General features: G+C 37.6%; 1 protein-coding gene across 8 annotated transcripts in view; it reads left to right on the top strand.

Annotated features, from left to right (window-relative positions):
- Positions 1 to 810: 810 nt before the first annotated feature.
- LOC149203322 (cyclin-T1-3-like) overlaps positions 811 to 23,059 on the top strand; it is a 116,610-nt gene continuing 94,361 nt past the window's right edge. For 6 of the 8 annotated variants that reach the window (XM_089403400.1, XM_089403398.1, XM_089403396.1 and 3 more), the window contains exon 1: positions 812 to 964. The gene's annotated coding sequence lies outside the window, so the exon portion shown is untranslated. Of the gene's footprint in view, positions 965 to 23,059 lie in introns of all 8 variants that reach the window. The other 2 variants (XM_089403399.1, XM_089403401.1) reach the window with 2 other exon arrangements.

Here is a 23,059-nt window from a genome sequence, read left to right as displayed (position 1 = left end):
AAAATGGAATATTTACCTCAATGCATGTTCCACAAATAACAAGGATTTAAAGAATTTTGTTATGGAGAAGTTTCGTAAGAGTATATGGGGAAAAGAGTTGGGTAGAAAGAAGTACTACTATTTTCAAGAATTCAACCTCACTTGTGATCTCCAACAAAAAGAGTACATTGGAGCTAGCATTTCATGGAGAGCAAATATTATTGTTGCTCAATTAAGAACTAACTGGCATAAGCTACCGTGCGAAACAGGGCGATGGAAAAGATCTAAAGAAGCTTGGGAAGAACACCTGTGTACTTTTTGCACTTTTGGGGCAGTGGAATCCTAAAAACATTTCATTTTGGAATGTGATGCTTTTAGAGACATTAGAGAAAAGAGGAATGTTAGAAAATTGTATCAACTCTTCATTAATTTGAATAATAAGAAGATTGAATTAGAAAAGGCAAAAAACATAGAAGCTAGTGACCCCATAACCTATATCTAATCTCAGTGGAAGTTAAAATTTCATTTCATAAGTAAAATTTTAACCGCTTCAAAATAAACAATTATATAAAATATAGTATCATAATATATTTTATTAAATAAAAAATATAAGGTATAATTTTAAATTAATTATTTTATCACTAAAATAAATTTTGAAGTGAGGCACTAAAAAGAATTAACAATGAAAAAAACAGAAGTCGGTGATGCAAGAGTTACTCCAAGTCAATGCTGTCCGACGGCGGATGGCTAATCACCTGAGCTCCGAGGCCGTCAACGCCGTTAAGTTCAAACGCGGAGTACCGTCGAAACTAACGGCGCAAAGTCGTCAGATTTAACTGTGTTTAACAGGGTTTTTATTTTCTTTAGACACGTTTTTCCTTCTTTCTTCTTTTCTTCTTTCTTCTGGCCTGGTCTGGTCGGGTCTGCGTCCGCTCGATACTGTCCTGCCCTTTGCGATTTTTTCTGGAACGGGAAGGAGAATCAGGTAGGTTCGTGTGTGCTAGAATATGTATTTTACATTGGCTTCCGTTCTGCATTTTTCACATTCATTTTGGTCGGGTATTCGCATTTTTATCGCAGTTATCGCGTATATGGCTTATTCATGTGTCGATGGTGGGGACATGCTTAAATTCGGTCTCTCTGTTTTCTCTGCTTCATATTTGAAACCTTTTACCCTTCTGCCGTCTTCGACTTTGGAAAATTTTCGGGGGAGATTATGGTAGGGTTTGGGTGTTAGGGTTTTTCTGTTGAATATGGTAACAAAACTTGCAGGGCCAGGTTTCTTTTGGTTTTAGGTCGACAGGAGGAAAATGGGCATTCTTTTGCAACGTCTATTACTGTTCCGTCGAGGTTTTGTTAAGCTAAGCTGCGTGGTATGATTAGCTCTCTAACTGCGCGCGTTCTGTCCATTTTAGAATTTTCATATATTTGCAGTGGAAATTGGTGAAAACAAAGGATACATCACACAATTATCACGGTGCATTGACCAGCAGTGGCGTATAAAAATAAATCTTGCAAAGAAATCGAATAGTATTTAGTCCCGAGAATGATGTTTTACTTCATCTCCCTTGAAACATCACACAATTATCACAGTGCATTGACCAGCAGTGGCGTATAAAAATAAATCTTGCAAAGAAATCGAATAGTATTTAGTCCCGGGAATGATGTTTTACTTCATCTCCCTTGAAACATCACACAATTATCACAGTGCATTGACCAGCAGTGGCGTATAAAAATAAATCTTGCAAAGAAATCGAATAGTATTTAGTCCCGGGAATGATGTTTTACTTCATCTCCCTTGAAACAAAATGTCGCGGAGTATCAGCTGTCGGAGTGGGGGAGAAAGTGGGGTGGGGAGAAATCAAAGACGTTGTTCATGCTCCATTGATCTATTGCAATACCTTTGTTAGTGCAATGGATGATAAGCGGAATATTAGCGGTTCCCCTCGTAGATGCTTTGACGATTTTACAGAGGGGCCTTGTTGCTTGGACTAATGCATTGAAAGGAGAATTGACGATGTCAATTTTCAAAATATTATTTTTGTGTTGGGAAGAGCTTCTGAACTTCCAACACCGACTGATGTTAGTCTTTGATTATCCTGGTGACATCAGTGACTTTATGAATGAAATGAAAATAAAGTTTTATGTTGGTCCTCGGACGACCCAAATAGGATATATGGGATGTCATAAAAAAACAACATAGTTACATATGTAATATTTAAACTGCTCTATATAGCTCTATAAGATATGAGATATCCAAATACGAACTATATATCTTGCAATTTACGTTGTAAATCAAAGTGAAATGTTTATTCTCTGCCTGTGCCAAGAAAAAATATATTTTTCAATGTTCTAATGACCCCTTGAGGAATCTTATTCACTTCTCGACTAGAAGATTCAGCAATATATTCACCTCCCTGGGTTGAAATTGATGCATTCAATGCTCAAGCTGACTTGGTCTTAAGGTTTGTCCAATAGTCAGGAAATCCAATTACTCTTCTACATAAATTTCATTGTGATAAGGTCGCTTTGCCCTTTGATGCTTGATCACTTCCAGATAACTTTGTTCCTGCAAGGACTGGCCCAAGATATTTACCTTGCTTTTCTCTGCAAGTGCCACTGACTTTTATCTTCAGATAAACCACATGGAATATGTTCAGATATTGAATTAGAATCACTTCCTCTTAAATTCTTTTAAGCAGGACGAACAAGGGAAAAGGCACAGTTTTAATCCAATCTATTGTCATCACTCACAATGAATCGCTTGACAGAGTCGTCTGCACACATTGGTTGACAACTAAGACAAAATTATCTTAATTTAAGTAGCAGTGGGAAATGGCACTCAGCTTTGTTCCCTTTATTTTAATTCCTATGCAGGCAGGGTACATTTCATTAACTGCATTGTGCTGGCTGTCCTTGAGTTGATACATTTCCAGCCATGCGATAGAAAACAAATGTGTTTCTAACAATGGTTTACATGCTTACTGGATAGCACAAAATGGTGACTTAGAAAAAAAACGTTTTTATTGTGCTGAATGGTGCTTTATAGTATATACAGCCCAGGTGGGTGAGATGTGTCACATCTGTATTGCATATTGGCTCATAAAAATTAATCAATACAAAACTAAAATAAATATGATGTATGTTCACATTAAAATAAAAAAGATATATTAACTTTAACAAACATAAATACAATTACAGCCCAGCATTGAAGAAATTGTAAGATTGTAATGTCTGCCTCCATGTGCTGGTCCAATAAAATATTTTATTAAAAAATAAAAATATAGTCATAATAATGCTCAAAGGTATCACTGATCAGGGGAATCTCATTAGTAATTTTATTTTTCTTTCATTTTGCAGTTTGTAGTCAATAAATTTGATATGGTGTGTCTGAGATATTGCATAGAGAGTAATCAGGTGCATCTATAATCATGTGCTACAGCTGTGACGTTCATAAATTAATTTGAAAAAATTATCTGTAAAAATGAAAATAAATGACCGTAATAATAAAAAACCAAAGAAAGGAGATCACTACAATAAAATAAACCAGTGTATATCCATCTTAACTTCAGATCTTTCAAGAGTCTAGATGCATCAGATTCCTTGATATGAAAACCTTATCTCAAGTTTACTAAAGAAGGTTTGCACCTCATGGGATTTGGTGCCTCTTGACACTTGATAGATTTGGAGTTAAGATGGATCTATGCTGGTTTTATATAGTCTCACTTGAAATGTGAGCATTGAGCCATTCGTTAACCTAAACTATTGTAGGGAGAAGTTGAAACAAGCAAGAGTGTGAATGAAATTATTGTATTATATCAATGTGTTTGATTACAGAAGATGGTGTCATGTAGTGTCATGTATATGCAGGAGGTCCCATTTATTCTCACTAGGAACCACTTGCCTAATTTCATAGTTACATATAACATAAGTGTTATTTATTAAACACGACTTATTTCCATTTTGTTATAATTGAAATCGTCATTACAATAACTAATGCCCCCTCTCAATATATTGGCAACCCAAAAGTTTTGTGGATCTTAAACTAGGTTCCAAGGGTTTTCTTACTACTATCTTAAATAATCTTGAGGACAGAGATAGGGTTATATAGAATGACGCCTATTTTTTAAATTTGGTTGGACTCTATCTTTGTTTTTGTGAAGAAAGATTCTCTTCGGATAAGGACTTTTCAACTGCATTTGGCTACCACTCTACTCTCTTCCCTAGGAATTTTGGGAGCAGGAAATTTTAGAAGGAATTGGCATTGCCCTTTGCTCTTATATTATGACTTTAGAGGCAACAAAACAAGGCAAACACACTTCTTATGCCCAAATATGTGTCTACATAGATATCTCAAAACCCCTACCGACTTCTATTTGCCTTAGTTACGAGGACAAGGATTGGATTCAACCCATTGGCTACAAGCACATTCCATTCCGTTGTTGCAAATGCCACAAGCATGGCCATCCCTTCAGAGATTGTTCTTTAAATATTCCTCCAATCCCACCTAAAGTTCAAACTGAGAAGGATCAGGACAGTTTCGAGAGTCACAAATAGAAGGCAAACTAGCAAAAAACCTTTCGTATTTGCTACCTTCAATGGCCCCAAAACAAGTAACAAGTATGAGGTTATGAATAACCCCTTAATAGAATCTCTAGATCTTGAAGAGAGCATCCCATCTCCCTCAGAGGCACTCTTCCAGAACCATCAATGGAGGAAGAAGATAAGAACAAATGAAGGAAAATAGAAAAAGGGGGAAAAACAAAAGAACTAGGGGATGTAGAAATGGCTCAAGAAATAGAGGATATTTTAGCATATGAAGAGGACAAATATGATATGGACCTAGATGAACTAGATCTACACTCAATTGCAAAAGCTTGGTAGGAAAAAGATCCTTAATCTATACCAAACCAGCAAATCCAACTAGTTTCTAAAGCATATGTCAAATCTCAAGAAAGACATGAGTAGCCAATCAAGGGTAGAACCCCCCTAGACCTCCTCTTTGGGAGTTAAATTTTTTTTCCACTTATAGGGAATAACAAAGCAAGTAATGAAGATAAAAAGCGACGGAAAAGGAGCAACAAACATCTTTTTCAAGAACTAGGAGAAATGTTGGTAAATTTTGGAAGAATATCTCTCATGACAAATTCTTTCCATCCCTCCCCTCCAAGTTCTTAATGAAGATTATACCATGGAACATGAGATGCCTAAATTGTAAAACAAAACAGAGGCTTCTAAAGAACAAAGTCGTCAAAGATTATTCCACTATTGTTATAATATAAGAAACAAAATGTTTTAGTGAATTTCTAACCAAGATAGCCACCTTGTATGGAATGGTTGTCACTCAATGGCCTCGGATGCTCAAGGTGCTTCGGGAGGATTGGCTCTCATATGGAATCCATTTAAAGTAATTCTTTGATTTTTTCTCTAGCTACAAAATGCTGACAATGCGCTTTCAACACCATGGAGGCTTTATCTCTACGATATATCAACCCACCCTTCCAACCAAGAAGCTTACTTTCCTACAGGGATTACAAGTCATCCATCAAGTGATGGGGGAAAACCATTGCATAATGAGGGATGATTTTAACATGGTTAAAGTTCTTGAGGAAAAAGAAGGAAGATTGCATTGATTGGATGGTGATTCTAATACGTTCAAGGAAATGATTCAAGACCTAAAAATGATCAATCTTGAAATTGCTAAGAGGATGTTCACTTGGAACAATAAGTGAGCAGGATCAAGCCAAATGGCTTCTAGACTTGATTATTTTCTAATCTTTGAATCTTTAATGATTTTAGGTATCATTTCAAAAGCCTCCATCTTGCCTAATTATGGATTTGACTGTTGGTCAATATGTTTAATGTTGGATTGGAAAGGTAGTCCCAAAATCCTCCCCTTTTGCTTTGAACATTTTTGGATCCAATACCCTTCCTTCCAACATAACATTGCAAATGTAACATATTCGACCCCCAAGGGGAGCTTGTGGAGGTGGGGTATCAAGATTTTCACTTCTTATGACTATCTTAGAGCTTTCTTTTGAAGTCACCATCGTCTTTTGCTCATCGTGAGCTTTCCAACAATATAAATTTTACCTCATTTCAAACTTTGGGAACAATGTAATGGCCCACAAAATATTTGCTAATTTGTGCCATGCCAACTTATGTATAGCTGACATGTGGCAATCCTGTGCCATATGTCACCTCCTATAATTCTGTGTCAATTTGACATGTGGATAGACATATTGCAACCTCCATCCACTTGTCTCCACTGTTTTATGCCATGTTCATGACTAACCACCTTAGCTTTCCTCACCAACCATCAGGTGATGTGAACCACCGAGATAACCTTCTTCCCTTACTTTTGTGCGATCCGCGTCTTTTGGATAGATTGTCAAATGTTGTAATTTCTTTAATCCAACAACTAATGCTCTTATTAACTGGGCCATTGGGCCAGTAAAACACTTAACCTTTAGTCTTGTTGACTTGGTCTAGTTGGATTGATAGATGAGACTCCCCTTTTTTTCCTCAGTTTTTGTTAGCCAGGCATTGGACCACGAGGGTGTTGAACTTTTTGTCTCACTTGACTTCGTTTGGTCTGTTGATGGTTTGTCAATTGATGAAATTGTCCTTTTCGTCAGTTGACATTTCTGTCAACTGAGCACCGGGCCATCAGAATACTTAACATCATGTTTCACTTGACTTGGTTTGATTTGGTCAATGAATCGTCAATTGATAGAACTCCCCTTTTTGTTAGTTGATATTTTTGTTGACCGAGCACTGGGCCACTAGGGAACTAAAACTTAGACTTAGTAGGGTTATGCTTAGTTTGGTTAACAAATACATCGATCCTTCGACAATTTAAACATATAAACTTTAATGGTTATGTTCAGTTTGGTTAACACATACAACGACCACATGGTATTGGGCCACTAGGTGTCGAAATCTAAAGTTAGGGAATTTTTGGTTGGTTTGATTAATGACTGAACGAATTCCATCAACCATTCTAAAACATAAACTAAGACTTAACGAATTCCTCTTGGTCTGGTCCCTTGTGATTAAAGCCCTTTTTGTGATTAATATAGTTCCAATTTTGTACCAGATCAAACATTTATTATAGCCCAACTAAGGTTTCCATCCAAGGTAAGCCTCCAAGCCCCTCCATCCCAACAGGGCATATGACAACTGTTTCTTCACAAGCTGTTCCAATAGGACTTCTTATCATTTCTATTCTTTCGAGAGGTTTGTATAGGCCTAATTAGGCATTCCTACACATTATAACAATTTTCTCAGGTTAATTAGAGAACTCTTTGACCTTTAAGGTTAGATGTTTTATGAAGACACTTTCCAATGAGTCTTCACTCTAGTTTAGGCCCTTGTCTAAGATTTTGGGTTCGTATCATGAACAAAACCCTCTACTCATTATGAGCATATTAAATACATCCTTTGCCTATTTGGAGCTAGCCCAATTTCCATGCAATTAACCATCTATGAATTAATTAATATGCTTAGGAAGCCTTGTAGGCATGCATATCATACATAGTTACATAGCAACATACTTGCTTAGATACATAGAGTATTCAACATAATTACTCATAGAAGACATTCAAACATATAAACATAATTATTTATATGCATTAAGCTATTAAATACAAGAAGGGTACACTTATCTCTTGAAGGTTCCACCAACTGGCTACAGGTCTCCAATGTTCCTCCCAACCATAGACTGCACTACTCCTTATCCCTCAATAGCGGGTTACCTTTGAGTTGGGGCCATTGTTGAAAATGTAACTAGTTTCAGTCTTCATAATTGTTGTTGTACTCATTTCAATATGTATCCTATGTATCAAACAAAAGAAGAAAAAAAGAAGTTATTATTATTAAAGCATGGGTTTCATGCTTCTTATTGATGGTCTTCTAGGTAAATGCACGTTCTTCATGCTTCTAGGGTTTGTTAAACCTTAGGATTTATTCTCATGGGTCAAAGGAGCCAACATCATGTTTATAAGACCCAACATCATGTTTATAAGACCCTTTCGGACAAAATTTAATTGGAAAAAGAATTATTTTTGAGTCTAGAAAGGCCTGGAAACTCCAATAGTACAAGTCAGACTTGAGAGCTTCAAGTCAGTCTAAAGGAGGGAATTCGACCCCTTGGAAAGGCCCTATCTAAAGGAGTAGTTCGACCTCATTTGGTATACACACGCTCACAAGTTCGATCTATAGCCGGGAAGCAGAAGAAGAAGATAGCAAACGTCTAGAAGACGAAAAGAAGGACACATCTTGTTTTTGGGCGTTGCCTCTCACACATGTGCAAAGGATTAGGGTTTTTGCTACTCCCAAGAAGGTTGAAATTGCAAATCCGAGTTGAAGTAGGACGAAGTGCACTCTTTTGTTGTGGAAGAAAGAATACTCTATCTTGACCTCATTGACCTTAGGAGGAGCGTTCTTACTCAAGGAAGGTCTCAAGAGGAAGTTGGATTAGGATTTCTGCAGCAACAAGGTCAGAATTGCATAACGAAGAAGTAGTATTGAAGTTAGGAGGTCGAAGATGCAGTTTGAAGCTAGTTAGTAGTTAGTACTAGATCCAAGAAAGACTGTTGGAAGGGCTGACTTGGTCTAGGGTTTGGGTTTTTGTTGTCTCATTGAAAGCAAACTCTATAAGAAGAGAAGAATTTTATGGGTTTTCCCCTTGTAGGGGTTTTGCCTTGGCTGAGAGACTAATGTCTGTGTCCTTTGTTGTTACTATTTGTGTTCTTGATATTTGTTTGATGAAAAGATCTAAATAAAGAACATAAGAAGACTAGCAAAGTTCACAAGCAAATATTAAGGGAAAAGGAAAATTGATCTAATAAGCTGCCACTTTGAATTTTTCAACATGGTATCAGAGCTAAGGTGAACAAGAAGGTAGCTGGAAGGATCATCTTGTGGACACAAAGAAGAGTTTGCTTGTCAAGGGGAATCATTTGTGGAAGGAAAGAAGTAGAAGACCATTTGATCTGGAAGGAGGGTTTCTACATTGAAGAAGATCAAGACTACATCAAACTCTCATCAAAGGAAGGTCTGAAAGGAAGAATACAAGAAAGGTCGTCTCTTGAGAGAAGGAGATCTATTTAAGGGCTCATTGAAAGGCATCTTTGAAGGAAGCATCAAAAGTATCTTGGTATCATTCATCACTCTTGAAAAGTTGTTGTTGGAGGAATCCTAGGAAACATCTTTCAAGGACATTATTGAAGTTTCTTCAAAGGTCTTGAAGGCATCAAGAAAGTTGGAGACATCATCAAGGAAGAAGAGAATCTTGGTTATCAAGTAAGTATCATATGTTTGAATCTATAGGTCATATGGGTTCTTTTTGCAAGGAGAGCAATAAGCTCATTGGACCATCAAATTTCCTAGCATGGAAGAAAAGGATTGACCTGGCACTCATAGAACATGAGGTAATGGAATATGTAACTGGGGAAATTATTGAACCTAGCAAAGACAAGACTCAAGAACTAACAAAGTACAAGAAAGGGGAAGTAAGGGCACAAAGGATCATAGTTGAATCCATTAAAGATCCTCTTGTTCCATTTGTTGCAATTTGAAAACTTCCATGGCTATGTATGACAAGCTAGTGAACTTGTACTTTGTATGTACATCAGGACAAAAGATGTCTTTGTGGAGTAAACTATACAAGATGAAGAAATCAAAGGAGGAGGACATAACATCCTTTCTTACGAAGATCTCTCAATTAAGAGATCACTTGTAGGGGCTTGGAGAAACAATTTTTGATTCAGAAATGACCATCTGTGTATTAAATGCATTGCCACTAGAATGGAGCAGCTTTGCAACAAGCATCTACTCTAAGAAAGATTCAACTCCTTTTGATGAGTTGTGGGCTCAATGCATTTTGGAAGAATCTAGGATCAAGGTAAAAGATGACATTGGATCAGATGAACAGTCTCAAGCCTTTCTAGCTCGAGTCAAGAAGCTAAAGAAGGGAAAGTTTGGGAAGTCCAAGAAGAAAGATATGTCCAAGGTTCAATGCTTTAAGTGCAATGAATATGGACACTTTAAGAGGGACTGTCCAAGCCAACAAAAGGCTCACATAGCTGAGGAAACAAGAGAACTTGAGAAGAAGTCGAAGAAAGAAGATGTGAAAGATCTTTACTATTGAAGAAAGCACACTATCTGTTAGGTCCTTTATGAGGATTAATCTTATAACGAAAACACAAGCATATAGAGAAACCAAGAAATAACTCAGAAGTAATGAGTTCTTTGTATTCAGTGTCCTAAATAAGAGAGTGAAGACTTTCTTATATAGGTTACAATAGCACCAAGTCAATCCACTTTATGAATGTGGGATTGATCAATAAGACATAAAAGTAAGTATAACATAAAGTTAAATGCCTAAGTCTATTCAATAATTGACCATTATTATATAATTTAATACCCTCCCTTAATGGTCAATTTACTAACTACACTAAGTTTATCTCAGAATTTTACATATTTTTCAAGACTCAAAGGCTTGGTAAGAATGTCTGTAGTTTGATCTTCTGTGGGACAGTACTGCAGCTCAATAGATCCATCTTCAAGTTGTCTGATGAAATGGAAGTGTATATAAATATGTTTGGATCGCTTGTGGAAGACTGGATTTTTGGCAAGTTTCATCGCCCCTTGATTGCCACAAAAGAGGGGTGTGGGCTCTGTTTGTTGCATATGCATATCTGATAGCATCCTTCTGAGCCAAACTGCCTCACACGCTCCTTTCACTGCTCCTTGGTATTCTGCTTCTATTGAGGAAAGGGCTACTGTATGTTGCTTCTTGCTAGTCCATGTGACTGCACCTGTGCCAAGGCTGAAGACATCCAGAAGTGGATTTTCTGTCATCAATAGAACCTGCCCAATCTGAATTTGCATATCCACACAATCTAGGTTCTTTGTTTCTGTTATACAGAATGCCAAAGTCAAGTTTCCCTTTCACATATCTTAGTACGCGCTTTGTTGCAGTCCAATGCTCTACATTTGGCACTGTCATGACGCTGGAAATGTAGTTCATAGCAAAACATAAGTTAGGTCTAGTAGCTGTAAGATATATCAAGCTCCCCACTAGTTGCCTGTATATGGACTCATTAACTGCCTTAGAGTCTGTCTGGGCTGAAAGTTTCAGTCCTCTCTCCATAGGTGTAGACAAGATTTTGCAATTTGTCATTCTGAACCTCTCTAACAAATCCCTGACATATTTTGATTGTGAGATGAAAATGCTGCTACTTGTTTGCCAGAATTTTACACCTAGACAGTAGTGTAGGAGGCCTAGATCAGTCTTGTTAAAAGCTTTGCTTATATTATTTTTTCTCTGTTCTATAGCCTTTTCCTCACTACCCATGACAATGATATCATCTACATAGATAAACAGAATGATGATATCATTACCAACTCTTTTGACAAACATGTTGGAATTTGAAGGACTCCGCTGGAACCCCTGTTCATCCAAATATCTGTCAATGTTTATGTACAATGCCCGGAGGTGCTTGCTACAAGCCATATAAGAGCCTTCTTTAGTCGACAAACCAAGTGCTCTTTTCTTGAAACTTGAAACCCATGTGGTTGCTACATGTAAACTTCTTCTTGCAAATGTCCATCGAGGAAGGCACTCTTTACGTCCATTTGATGGACCTTCCAGCCAAACTGTGTTGCCATGGCTAGAACAAGACGAATGGTGCTCATCTTTGTTGTGGGAGCAAAGGTCTCCTCATAATCAATGCCTTCTCGCTGAGAGAATCCTTTTGCAACCAATCGTGCTTTATGTTTGTCAAGTGTACCATCTGCTTTATACTTGACCTTGTAGACCCATTTGCAGCCAATGGGTTTCTTCCCTGGTGGAAGAGATGTGAGATCCCAAGTTTGATTTTTCATCAAACTTTCATGTTTAGATGCCATGGCTTTCTCCCATTCAAGTCTTCCTTTTGCCTCCTCAAAGTGTTGTGGCTCAAAGATTTCCTGTAGATTGGCCATAAGAGCAAAGTTAACCATAGATGGTTGTTGTATGCTCTTTCCTCTGGATGATCGTCCCTTGATCATTTCGCCTATCCGAACATCACCAATGGTGTTATGCCACCATTTGAGTCTTTTCATAGGATCCACCCCACCCAAATCAGTATTGCCACCATGACTTGGGCTACCTGTAGGGATGTCATCTGATCGTTGAATCAGACTATCATGATCTGAAATTATCGAACTAAGAGTCTCATCTTCCTCCCCTTCAGGTGGAGCTGCCTGAAGCCTAAGGTGCTCAGTAATTCTGGACGCAGAAGAAGGTTGGAAAGGTCCAACATCCTCATCAACAACATCTCTGTTGAAGGTCACTTGATTAGTGGCTGTATCAACCAACTTGTAAGCCTTATGAGTGTCACTATATCCTGTAAGCATCAATTTCTTGCTCTTTGGATCTAACTTGGTTCTTTTCTGAGCTGGAATCCAAGTGTAAGCAATAGATCCAAAGACTTTGAGATGACTCACTTTGGGCTTTCTACCAAACCATGCTTCTTCTGGTGTTTTCTTCTTCACCGCCATCGTTGGAGATCTATTCAACAGATAAACTGCTGTGAAGACTGCTTCAACCCAAAACCTGTGTGGAACACATCTGTTTAGCAACATACATCTGGCCATCTCCGTGATGGTGCGGTTTCTTCTTTCAACCACTGCATTCTATTGTGGAGTGTTGGGTGTGGTGTATTGTCTCTTAATTCCATGTTTAGCACAAAAGTTTTGGAATTCTTTGGAACAAAATTTGCCACCATTATCAGACCTAAGAGTGGTGATGTGACAACCTGACTCTTTTTCCACTAATGCTTTGAACTTTTGAAATTCATTAAACACTTTTGATTTCAATTTTAAGAAATACACCCACATCTTCCTACTGAAATCATCAACAAATAGAAGAAAATACCTGACATTGATGATTGATGCCGTGTTCATTGGTCTATAAACGTCTGCATGAACCTGCTGAAGGACTCTTTATGCTCTCCAAGCATGTCCATCAAAAGGTGATCGATGTTGCTTCCCAACTTGGCAAACTTCACAAACTCCCTGGATCTTCAGTGGTATGTTCGGAAGTCCATTGACTAGTTTCTCTCGAGCCAACTGAGAGAGATAAGTCATATTTAGGTGCCCATACCTCAGATGCCATAGTGTACTGATATCTGATGCAAATTTAGCTGCCATTGCATGTTCTTTGACCTGTCCAATATCTACCAACCTGAACAGACCATGATCGTCCGCACCAAGAGCAATAATTTTATTGGTGTTCCTGTCAACTATATAGCATTTATGATTGCTAAAGTTGATATCTAGATTGGGGCAATGCCTCATAATCTGATTAACTGATAGCAAATTTAGTTCCATACCTAGCACATAGTAGACATTGAGAAATAGTAAGGCTTTCTCTCCAAAAGAAATCTGAATATTACCTTTACCAACTATTGTATACTCTGACCCACCACCAAAGATTACAGAATCCTTGGATGAACATGACCCAAACTCTGTGTACCAATCCTTCTTGTTGGTGAAATGTCGTGAAGCTCCAGAATCAATATACCAAGCAGATGATTTGGATTGATCTGCTTGTGTCGTGGCTATGAAGGCATAGAAGGTTGACTCCTTCTCTGCTATGTGTTCTACAACATGAGCCTTTTGCGGAGGCCCTTTGTGGTTGGATTTCTGGTCAGCCAACCTTTTCCTGCAATATTTCTTCACATGGCTCATCTTCCCACAATAATGACAAGTGATGGTCTTTTGTCCCTGCCATCCACCCTCCCCAGTGTGCTGGGATTGCTTCCTGACGGCTTTGCTTTTGCCTTTGTATTTGGCCGCAAAGGCTTGTTCTGAACCCTCTCTCTCAGTATTGCTGCCGAATTGTTTCTTCCATCTGTCCTGCTGTAAGAGCTTTTTGCAAAGCTCTTCAAACTTCAGGTCAACATTCGTAGTAGTGATGTTGAGGGTTTCTATGAAGTGCTCATAGGCTTGTGGTAAGCTTTTCAGCGTGATAACCACCATATCCTCTTCTTCCATCTTCCAACCAATGGCTTGTAACTTATCTCGGATGCCCTTGATCTTGAGCAAGTGCTCCTGGAACGAGGCACCTTCACTCATCGTGATTGAGAACAACATGTTCTTCAGAAAGAAAACTCGCCCTTTGTCAAAAGTCTCATGAAGATCTTTCAAATGCTGCCAAACTTTTGTTGAAGTTTTTCCTGCCTGAACTCTAGGAAGCATTGCATCAGTAACAGACAGTTTGAAAAACATCATGGCTTCTCTGTCTTGGCCATCAAAATTGTCCTGTAGTTTTTCCCAGAACTACTTCATCTAAGCAGCGATACTCAAAGATTGCAAGAATCTGTTGCTTCCAAGTGTTGTAGTTTTTCCCAGAGAATTTTTGGCTGCCTTCCAGTATACTATTGGTTGGTCAATGAAGCCATCTCTGCAAGTCAAACTTGGTAGATCTGCTACGAAACCGACCAAATCCACCTCAAAACCCACTGAAAATGTACAAATCAACAACTAAAACATCAAATCTGCAAATTTGGCCACAAATCAGGTACAAACAGATCCAATCTGTTCTAAAACAATTTGATTTGAAAAAAATTGAGGGAAATTGCACGAATAAATAGTCAATTTCGGAAAATTGCAGCCAATTGACAGTCAATTTGAATAGATTATCACTTAATGTGGACAAATTGTGGTCTAATTTCAAAAATTACAGTCCAATTAAGATTTAATTTCGAAAATTGACCCTCAATTTCGAAAAAAACAGCAACCAAATGAAAAAATTATAGACCGTACCAATGCTTGGGGGCTGTTTGACGGCTGTACGACTGAATTTGGACAAAAATTGGCGGCTGTTTGATGGCTAGGTAAAATAATTCAACCTAGAATTTGCAGCAGCTGCAAGGTAGCGTATGACTATTCTGTACACAAAAAATTGCAACAAAAAAATTGTGTTGAAAACGACGTTTGCAGAGCGTTGGTTTTTAAAACCGCAAAGTCACTTGATCGACCCGAAAAGCTTTTTGCTCTCCATTGTGCTACGATAACGATCCTTCGATCCTTCACTGCCAACAATAGTGTCTCGAATCTTCATGCTCTCAAGTTCCGTGGCTCGATAACTTGGCTCTGATACCATATAACGAAAACACGAGCATATAGAGAAACCAAGAAATAACTTAGAACTTAGAAGTAATGAGTTCTTTGTATTCAGTGTCCTAAATAAGAGAGTGAAGACTTTCTTATATAGGTTACAATAGCAATGAGTCAATCCACTTTATGAATGTGGGATTGATCAATAAGACATAAAAACAAAAATATAACATAAAGTTAAATGCCTAAGTCTATTCAATAATTGACCATTATTACATAATTTAATAAATCTTTCCTTTAGATAGCATGCATTGTTGTTTGCTTTAAAATGAATCTTGATTTTATAGGGAGATGTGATAGTAGCATATGTAGTCTTCTTGGTTAAGTTGCTTTGTAGAAATCATCTAGTTCTTAAAGATAGATAGATAAACCATTTTGCATATTGTTCATCCCAATGTTGCGAAAATGACGATCGGGATTAAATCGACAAGGGGAAAAAATCGTAAAAATTGGGAAAAATTCCGGTAAAAATCGGGAAAAAATCGTAAATAGAAAAATATTCATTTCTTTTTTTTTCAAAATTTTTAATATCTAAAGCATCTACAACATAAAATAAATACATTGACACATAAATATGATAACATAACTAATATATAAGATATGTAATATCATTTCTAGTGCTACATCACACATAACAATGAATCATGTCCTGAATAGTAACTCCTGACTCTTGAGTCCCAACTCAGCCTCAAAATATCAACAAAAAATATAATAATGTATCTCATATCATGAGTCATAATGTGATATACAATGAAATGAACCAAATAACTAATACCACTGATTTCCTCTGACCCTCTTGCGAGAAAATGCAATAGCTTTCCCTTTCCCTCTAGATGTAGATGTCGGTGGAGTTGGCAGTGGACTCCGCTGTGCTCTAGAAGCTGAAGAACTGAGAGCTACAGGAGGTAGACCACGTCCTCTACTGGTCGCAAGGGTAGCCTGGGTAGGTGGTGTCACCTCCTCCTCCTGTTGCTCCTCCTCCTCCTACCCCTCTACGCCTTCCACTACCTCATGCTCTAACCAATCATCGATAGACTCCATGAGAGGCCTCTCGGCCTCAACCCTCCATGCAGCAGTGGTGTCAATCCCATCCAATTGGATGGCCTCCATATTAGGTATCCTCTTAAGTTGCCTCACCCACAATCGAAGATTGCAATAGACGTAGACCATATCATTAAGTCGCTGGGACTCCAACCTGTACAAAGATCATAAAATAATAATTATAAAAAAAAATATTATTTAATGAATTCAAAAAATTAATTGGAAATTTGGAATATTTTAAGTTTTAAGTTTAATCTGTTGCACTTCTTGTTGTGTATTTTTTCAAATACACTCTAGTTGCGCTCGCATCCTGAGGAGCTACATGTTTGATTGAGGATTCGAATGGCAAGCTTTTGCTGATGGGGTACTTTGGCACCGTAGCGAGTCCACCATGCATCTACAACAAAATTACAAATAAGATAAACATAAGAAAAAAAATGAAATTTGAAAGTTGAAGCAAAGTATGAAGTTATGAACTTGAAGAGACAATGAAATTTGAAGCAAACTAAAAAATACCTGGCATTTTAGTCTTCCTATCAACTACAACCATCTCAAAGCTAAATGTGCCACCTGCCATTCTGTATATCTCCATTTCTTTGGAGATTTTTGCACGTTCTGCTGGAGGTCGCACCATCCTTTGAACAGAGGTTAAGAATCCATCCATGATCTCAACATCAAATAATAACCCACATGGGTAAGAAAATTCTGGGTTTCAGGTAGATCCCTGCAGCATGAATGGGACGATGGAGTGTGTTGTTCCATCTTTCATCAAGCACTTCCCATAGGAGTTGTTTCTGAAACCCCTCATCTCCCTTATCATCATAGTGAGCTCGAATGGATTCTTTGGCCCTGTCGGCCCTGTCCATGGCCTCATACAAATAGCCCATTGCGGGCTTCTCACCATCAACTAATCGAAGAACCTTTACCAAAGGTTCATTAATGCTACACACCTCCTGCACTCTTGCCCAAAAGTTTTCCTGGTATGAAACTAATTTGTATATGGCTTCTCCCTCTAGTTTGCGGCTAAATGTCAAAGCACGCCACTCATATGAAATAAACATTCTCTTCACATCCCACATAGAATTCAAGAGGGATTGAAGAGATATGAAACTGGTGGCAAATCGTGTAATGGCGAGGCGCACCAACTCGTTGTTGGTGAATTTTCTCATCAAGCTAAGCACAGATGCATGATTATATATAATTTTTTTAATGCTTTTTGATGAGTCAACAATATCTTTGACAAATGAAAATTTTCCTATGTCCTCCAACATCAAATCAATACAATGTGCAGCACAAGGTGTCCAAAATAAAGTAGAATGCCTATCCATAAGCATCTTGCCAGCGGCAACATAATTTGCAGCATTGTCCGTTATGACTTTGGACAACATGTTCTGCATCCACCTCCAAAATAAACACATCCAACAAATCACATAATAATTTTGCATCTTTGATGTGTGAAGATACATAAACAAATTTCATAAACATTGTGCCCTTGGGATAGTTAACCAAGAAGTTTATAAGGGTTCTCCCCTTGTGGTTGGTCCAACCATCTGACATCACAGTGCATCCTGTTTATGCCCATGATGCCCTAAACTTCTCTAATCTTTTGGTGCAGTCAACCTTTCCATCTTGAAGAATACGACCTCTAAAGTCATCATAAGAAAGGATTTTGTACCCTGGGCCAACAATTGCAATATCATCAACAATAGGTTGGAAAAATGGATTATTCCTTGCAATGCTGAAAGGAATATCACTCCAAAGGAGAAACTTGCCCAACAACTTGTCAGCTTGTTCTTTCTCTTTTTTTTTAAGCATTGAAGTGATAGATGGTTGTGAACCAGCCGTGGTTCTAGGAACAAAAAATGATGAGGTAGCTACAAGGTTGCTTGTAGACATTGATGCTGAAGTAGAACCAGTGTCACTTTCATATTCACCTCCTAGCATTCTCCCTGCTAGTTGCTTCTTTAGATCTGCTTTGGTCACTTTGTCTTGCTCTAATTCTTCCAATGATCTAATGGCTCTTCGGATGATTTCTGCATTTGTATTGCTACAATGCCCTATCTCATGTCCAGGGATTTGTGCAAGGTGATACTTCAATTTATAAACCCCCTTTGACATATGATGCCCACACAACTTGCAAGACAAGTTTGAACTATCAAACCCTCCATCAGATTTACCAAATTCCCACAGAGGGTCCAATTTTCTTGGCATGTTTGTAACTTGGTTGAATTCTTGAGTTTTAATGTAAGATGAAGTTTGAAGTTGAGCCTATGGCACAATAAGAATTGCCAATTAAAAAATAAAAAATAAAAAATTACATACATGACACAACACATTGAATTTTTTGACAAAAAAAAAACCTCAACTCAAGCCAACAATAATAGAAAAAATGCACATTCAATCCAAATAAAAAATGATGCAAAAAAATAGAGCACAAGAAAAAATTAAACTAACAAATCTAATAATCAAGTTTTTGCATTTTTGACCAAAATGAATCCTCTCCACTCTATGCAACAAAAATGAGAAAAAACACAATCAAATCCACTCAAAAATCATTGATAATCAATGGGCTATAGAAACCCAAGCAAAAAAAAAAAAACCAAAACAAAATGGCCAAATTTGGTGCCCATACCTAGAAACCATGGTTTGCCGAAGAAATTTGGTCCAAACATGAAGTTCTCTTGCTTGGGATGCTAAAATCTTCTGTTTTTCTCCTCCTTTGCCCTAGTAGATGCCTTCCTCCCTTCTCAGCTTTCAAACAAGTCCATTGTTTGCTAAAAATGAGAAATAAAACTCATCAAATCGCTTATAAAATGCGCTGTCCCGATGCCCCATGATTTCTTCCGTTCGAATCGTGATTTTTTGGTAAAAATTGCGATTTTTTTCGGAAAAAAAATCTTTATAAAAATCGGGCGATAACATCGGCTGATTCAAAAGTCGCGATTTTTTGAAAAAATCACAATTTTCGTAACATTGGTTCATCCGGGCACTATCTAACATATGTTAGAAGTAATCATCTTGCTAAGATGGATCATCATGATCCTATAAGAACCATCTTTTTGGAGGTTTTTGGGAAAAACATTATGACAAGGATAGTATACAATTCCATACTGTAAGAAACAATACTTTTAAAAGGGATGAAGGAATGCAATGGGTTAGGGTCATATAGCTAGATGATGGAATAAGAGGCATAGGTATACACTTTGGAAGTGACTCTTGGATAAGATTCATGTGGGCAGAATCTTGTAACATGCTTTATTGTGTGATATTTTAAAGGAAAGAATTTGGTTCACTCAAGGATGAATAAAGAATCAAGACTTTCTCTAGATTATGTTACAATATTAACATCCTGTATAATCTTCGGAGGAAAAATTCTAACTTGGTAATCAAGTTCGATCCTTGGGCACTTTGATGCATGAAGGAAGATTTGAGTGGAGATGGAACATAAGGATGTTGATGTCCGGATGAGAAAGTCATCATGGTGAGGTAAGTCTATTTTTAATTATTGTTGGTTAAATAGTTAACATATTATCTTGCTACCTAGAAGAATGTTGCAGGAATACATGATGACAGTTGAGGCAAGTTCAACTGTATGGATGGAAATGTATGAAGAATGTTGAGGGAAGCTCAATATTTGGGACTTGGCCACTGTGAAGTCAAGATGTGCCCATGATGGGATTGAAAGGTAGCAATGCAAGAAGATAACCTGAAGGTCAAAGGAGATCACTTTCATAAGGAAGCTATGATCAACTTGAAGTTTGGAAAGGCTCAATATAAAGCCTTCATCTATGATATCGAAGATGAAAGTGATGAGCAAAAAAATGACTTGGATCCTGTCATAAGATTGAAGAGTGAAGATGGATCCATGATACCTCGAAAGGAAGTAGGCTCGATATGATGAGATGTGAACAAAAGAGGGAGCCAGACAACTATAAAGAACTAGTAGCTGATACTATTATGAAGACAAGCTAGAAAGCTTGTGGATATGACTTCCCAATTAGAAAGGAGGTCCGAAATCTCCTCTAGATTTGAGAGGAGTAAAGGAGTCTCCTTAGATAGGAGCAAGGATCTATTCCATAATCAAAAGAGAATAGGGATATCCTCTCTAATTGAGAGGGAGTGATGTTGGACATCACATGTGCATTCCCTTTTTTAGTTGATGAAAAGAGAATGGTGGAGGAGTTGATAAGCATCTGTGGTTTCCTTGAAGATATAGAATCCAATAAAGGAAAGGTATCAACACTCTTTTGAGGATAGGACAGGTATCCAAGAGAAGAGTGGCCGAAAAGGAACGATATTCTTTGAGGACTTAGGATTTGAGATCCAAGATAAAAATAGTCCTAAAAGGGCATACCTTATGAACATCTGGATGGAGTATATGCCTTATAGAGGTAGTGTGATATCACATGTAAAGCCTCCCAGGATAATGCTCTTGAATGAAGTAGAGCTTGTCAAGTTAGGCTTAAGTGATAGTGCTGGTTATATTGTTGACGCTTACAGTTGGCTTATCAATCCGACTCTTCTTATGAGAACTCTTCAGTTTGAGAATGATGTTGTATTGGTTGTACAGTTATGAATGCCTCCCTAGTTAAGAGGGAGTGTTGAAAATGTAACTAGTTTTGATCTTCATAATTGTTGTCGTACTCATTTCAATATGTATCCAATGTAACAAACAAAAGAATAAAGGGAAAAGTTATTTTTATTAAAGCATGGGTTTCATGTTTCTTATTGATGTTCGTTTAGGTAAAAGCATGTTCTTCATGCTCCTAGGGTTTGTGAGGTTTTAGGATTTATTGTCATGAGTAAAAGGAGTCAACATCATGTTTATAAGATCCTTATGGGCAAAATGTAATTGGAAAAAATATTTTTTTTGAGCCTAGAAAGCCTTGGAAACTCCAAAAGTACAAGTCGGTCTTGGCAGCTTCAAGTTGGCTTAAAGGAGGGAATTCAACCCCTTGGAAGGGCTATATAAAGTAGCAGTTCGACCTCATTTGGTATACAAAGTCAAGTTCAATCTCAAGAAGAAAGTTCAATCTATAGCTGGGAAGCAAAAGAAGATGAAGATATCAAAGGTCTAGAAGAAGGAAGGAAGGATGGAAATCTTGTTTTTGGGCTCTATCTCTCTCAGATGTGCAAAGGATTAGGGTTTTTGCAGCTCCCAAGAAGGTCAAATTTGCAGATTTGAGGTGCAGTAGGACGAATTGCAATCTTTTGTTGTTGGAAGAAAGATTACTTTATCTTGACCTCGTTGACCTTGGGAGGAGCTATCTTGCTTATGGAAGGTCTCAAGAGAAAGTTGTATTAGGGTTTCTGTAGCAACTATAAGGCCGAAATTGTAGAATGAAGTTGCAGGTTGAAGAAGCAGTATTGAAGCTAGGAGGTTGAAGTTGCAGTTTGAAGTTGGTTAGTACTAGATCTAGGATGGACTGTTGGAAGGGCTGACTTGGTACTTGGAGAAGGACTTCGTCTAGGGTTTGGGTCTTCGTTGTCTAATTGGAAGTAGATTCTACAAGAAGAGGAGTTTTCTGGGTTTTTCCCTGGCTGAGAGCCTAATTTCTGTGTCCTTTGTTGTTACTATTTTGTTCTTGATATTTGTTTGATGAAAAGATCTAAATAAAGAACATAAGAAGCCTAACAAAGTTCACAAGCAAATATCAATGGAAAAGGAAAATTGAATTAATAAGCTGGGACTTTGAATTTTCCAACAACCATAAATCCACAAGGGGTGAAGGCTCTCTTTGAGTGAACTATGATTACACAGTCCAATACCTTTAGGTATGAGGCCTCACATTGGTATACCAATTTGACCACTTTTTCTCTAAGCTTCAACGTTACCCCAAGGCGAGCAAGGAGAACTTGGTCGTATAAATAATTTGGATGCCCATTCAATTACCCCTCAAAGCTCTGATCTTTCCTAAGACGAGCAAGGAAAATTGATTATCCACTTCTATTGTAGAACTCATAATAATTTACTAGTCATTGATGAAATGGCTATCTTAGAGTGTGGGTTAATGGTTGACTTATATCACCGATTAAGGCTGATTCAGGGCATAGGGTTCAAGATTTTGATGAATTCCCCTCACTAGTTCTAAATGTTAATTCTACCACAGGGCTAGCAACAATCTAGGATAATTACTAGCAAAACTCAATTTATTATGAATTAATGGATTTTTCCATAAGGGTCCAACATTGATAGGGTAAAGTTTAAACGATTGGGTACTAGTAGATAACTCCCAAAAATTATGGTATCCCCGTCAACAACCCCCCCCTGCATATAAGATACTTGGATCTAGGCCCTAGTACCCATGTCAATGTTACAAGGATGACTCCACATAGTGGGGAAACCAAACTTACATGCACATTTTTATCTTCAACAAGTGGCACATGAGGAACTCATTCACCTTGCTTTGTATTTTAAGATATATAATCCTTTCATAACTATGGGTTTTGATTCATAAAGTGGCTCTATGAATGTTTAATTGATGTTTAATCATTTCCTAGGCTTAAGAACCACTTCATGTTTCTACCCTCTCAACTTTCCTTCTTGTGGAGTTCTTGCTGGCCCATCCTCTTTATGTCGAATGGTTTGCAACTGTGGTGTATTTTTTAATTATCATATATGATTACATTTTACAACATTAGGGTTGACAATGATAACCTTAGGCATGCAAACTATTAAAACAAATAGACAATTAAATATAAAGGGGATGCAAGCCTCACACAACTCGGCTCAGTAGCGTAGTAATAAGATGTTAATTACGTAAAAGAGGTCATCCTTAGGATGTTATAGCGAAATGGTGGCAGGAGGCCTTGGTATATAATGGTACCATCATGCACACATTTTATAATAGGTTAAAATACCTTAAGT

The sequence above is a fragment of the Pinus tabuliformis genome, chromosome 2_1 (assembly GCF_031772625.1).
Source record: "Pinus tabuliformis cultivar Carrire ecotype Pingquan chromosome 2_1, CPIR1, whole genome shotgun sequence".
Lineage (NCBI taxonomy): Eukaryota > Viridiplantae > Streptophyta > Pinopsida > Pinales > Pinaceae > Pinus > Pinus tabuliformis.
This window is presented reverse-complemented; position numbering and strand designations above follow the sequence as displayed.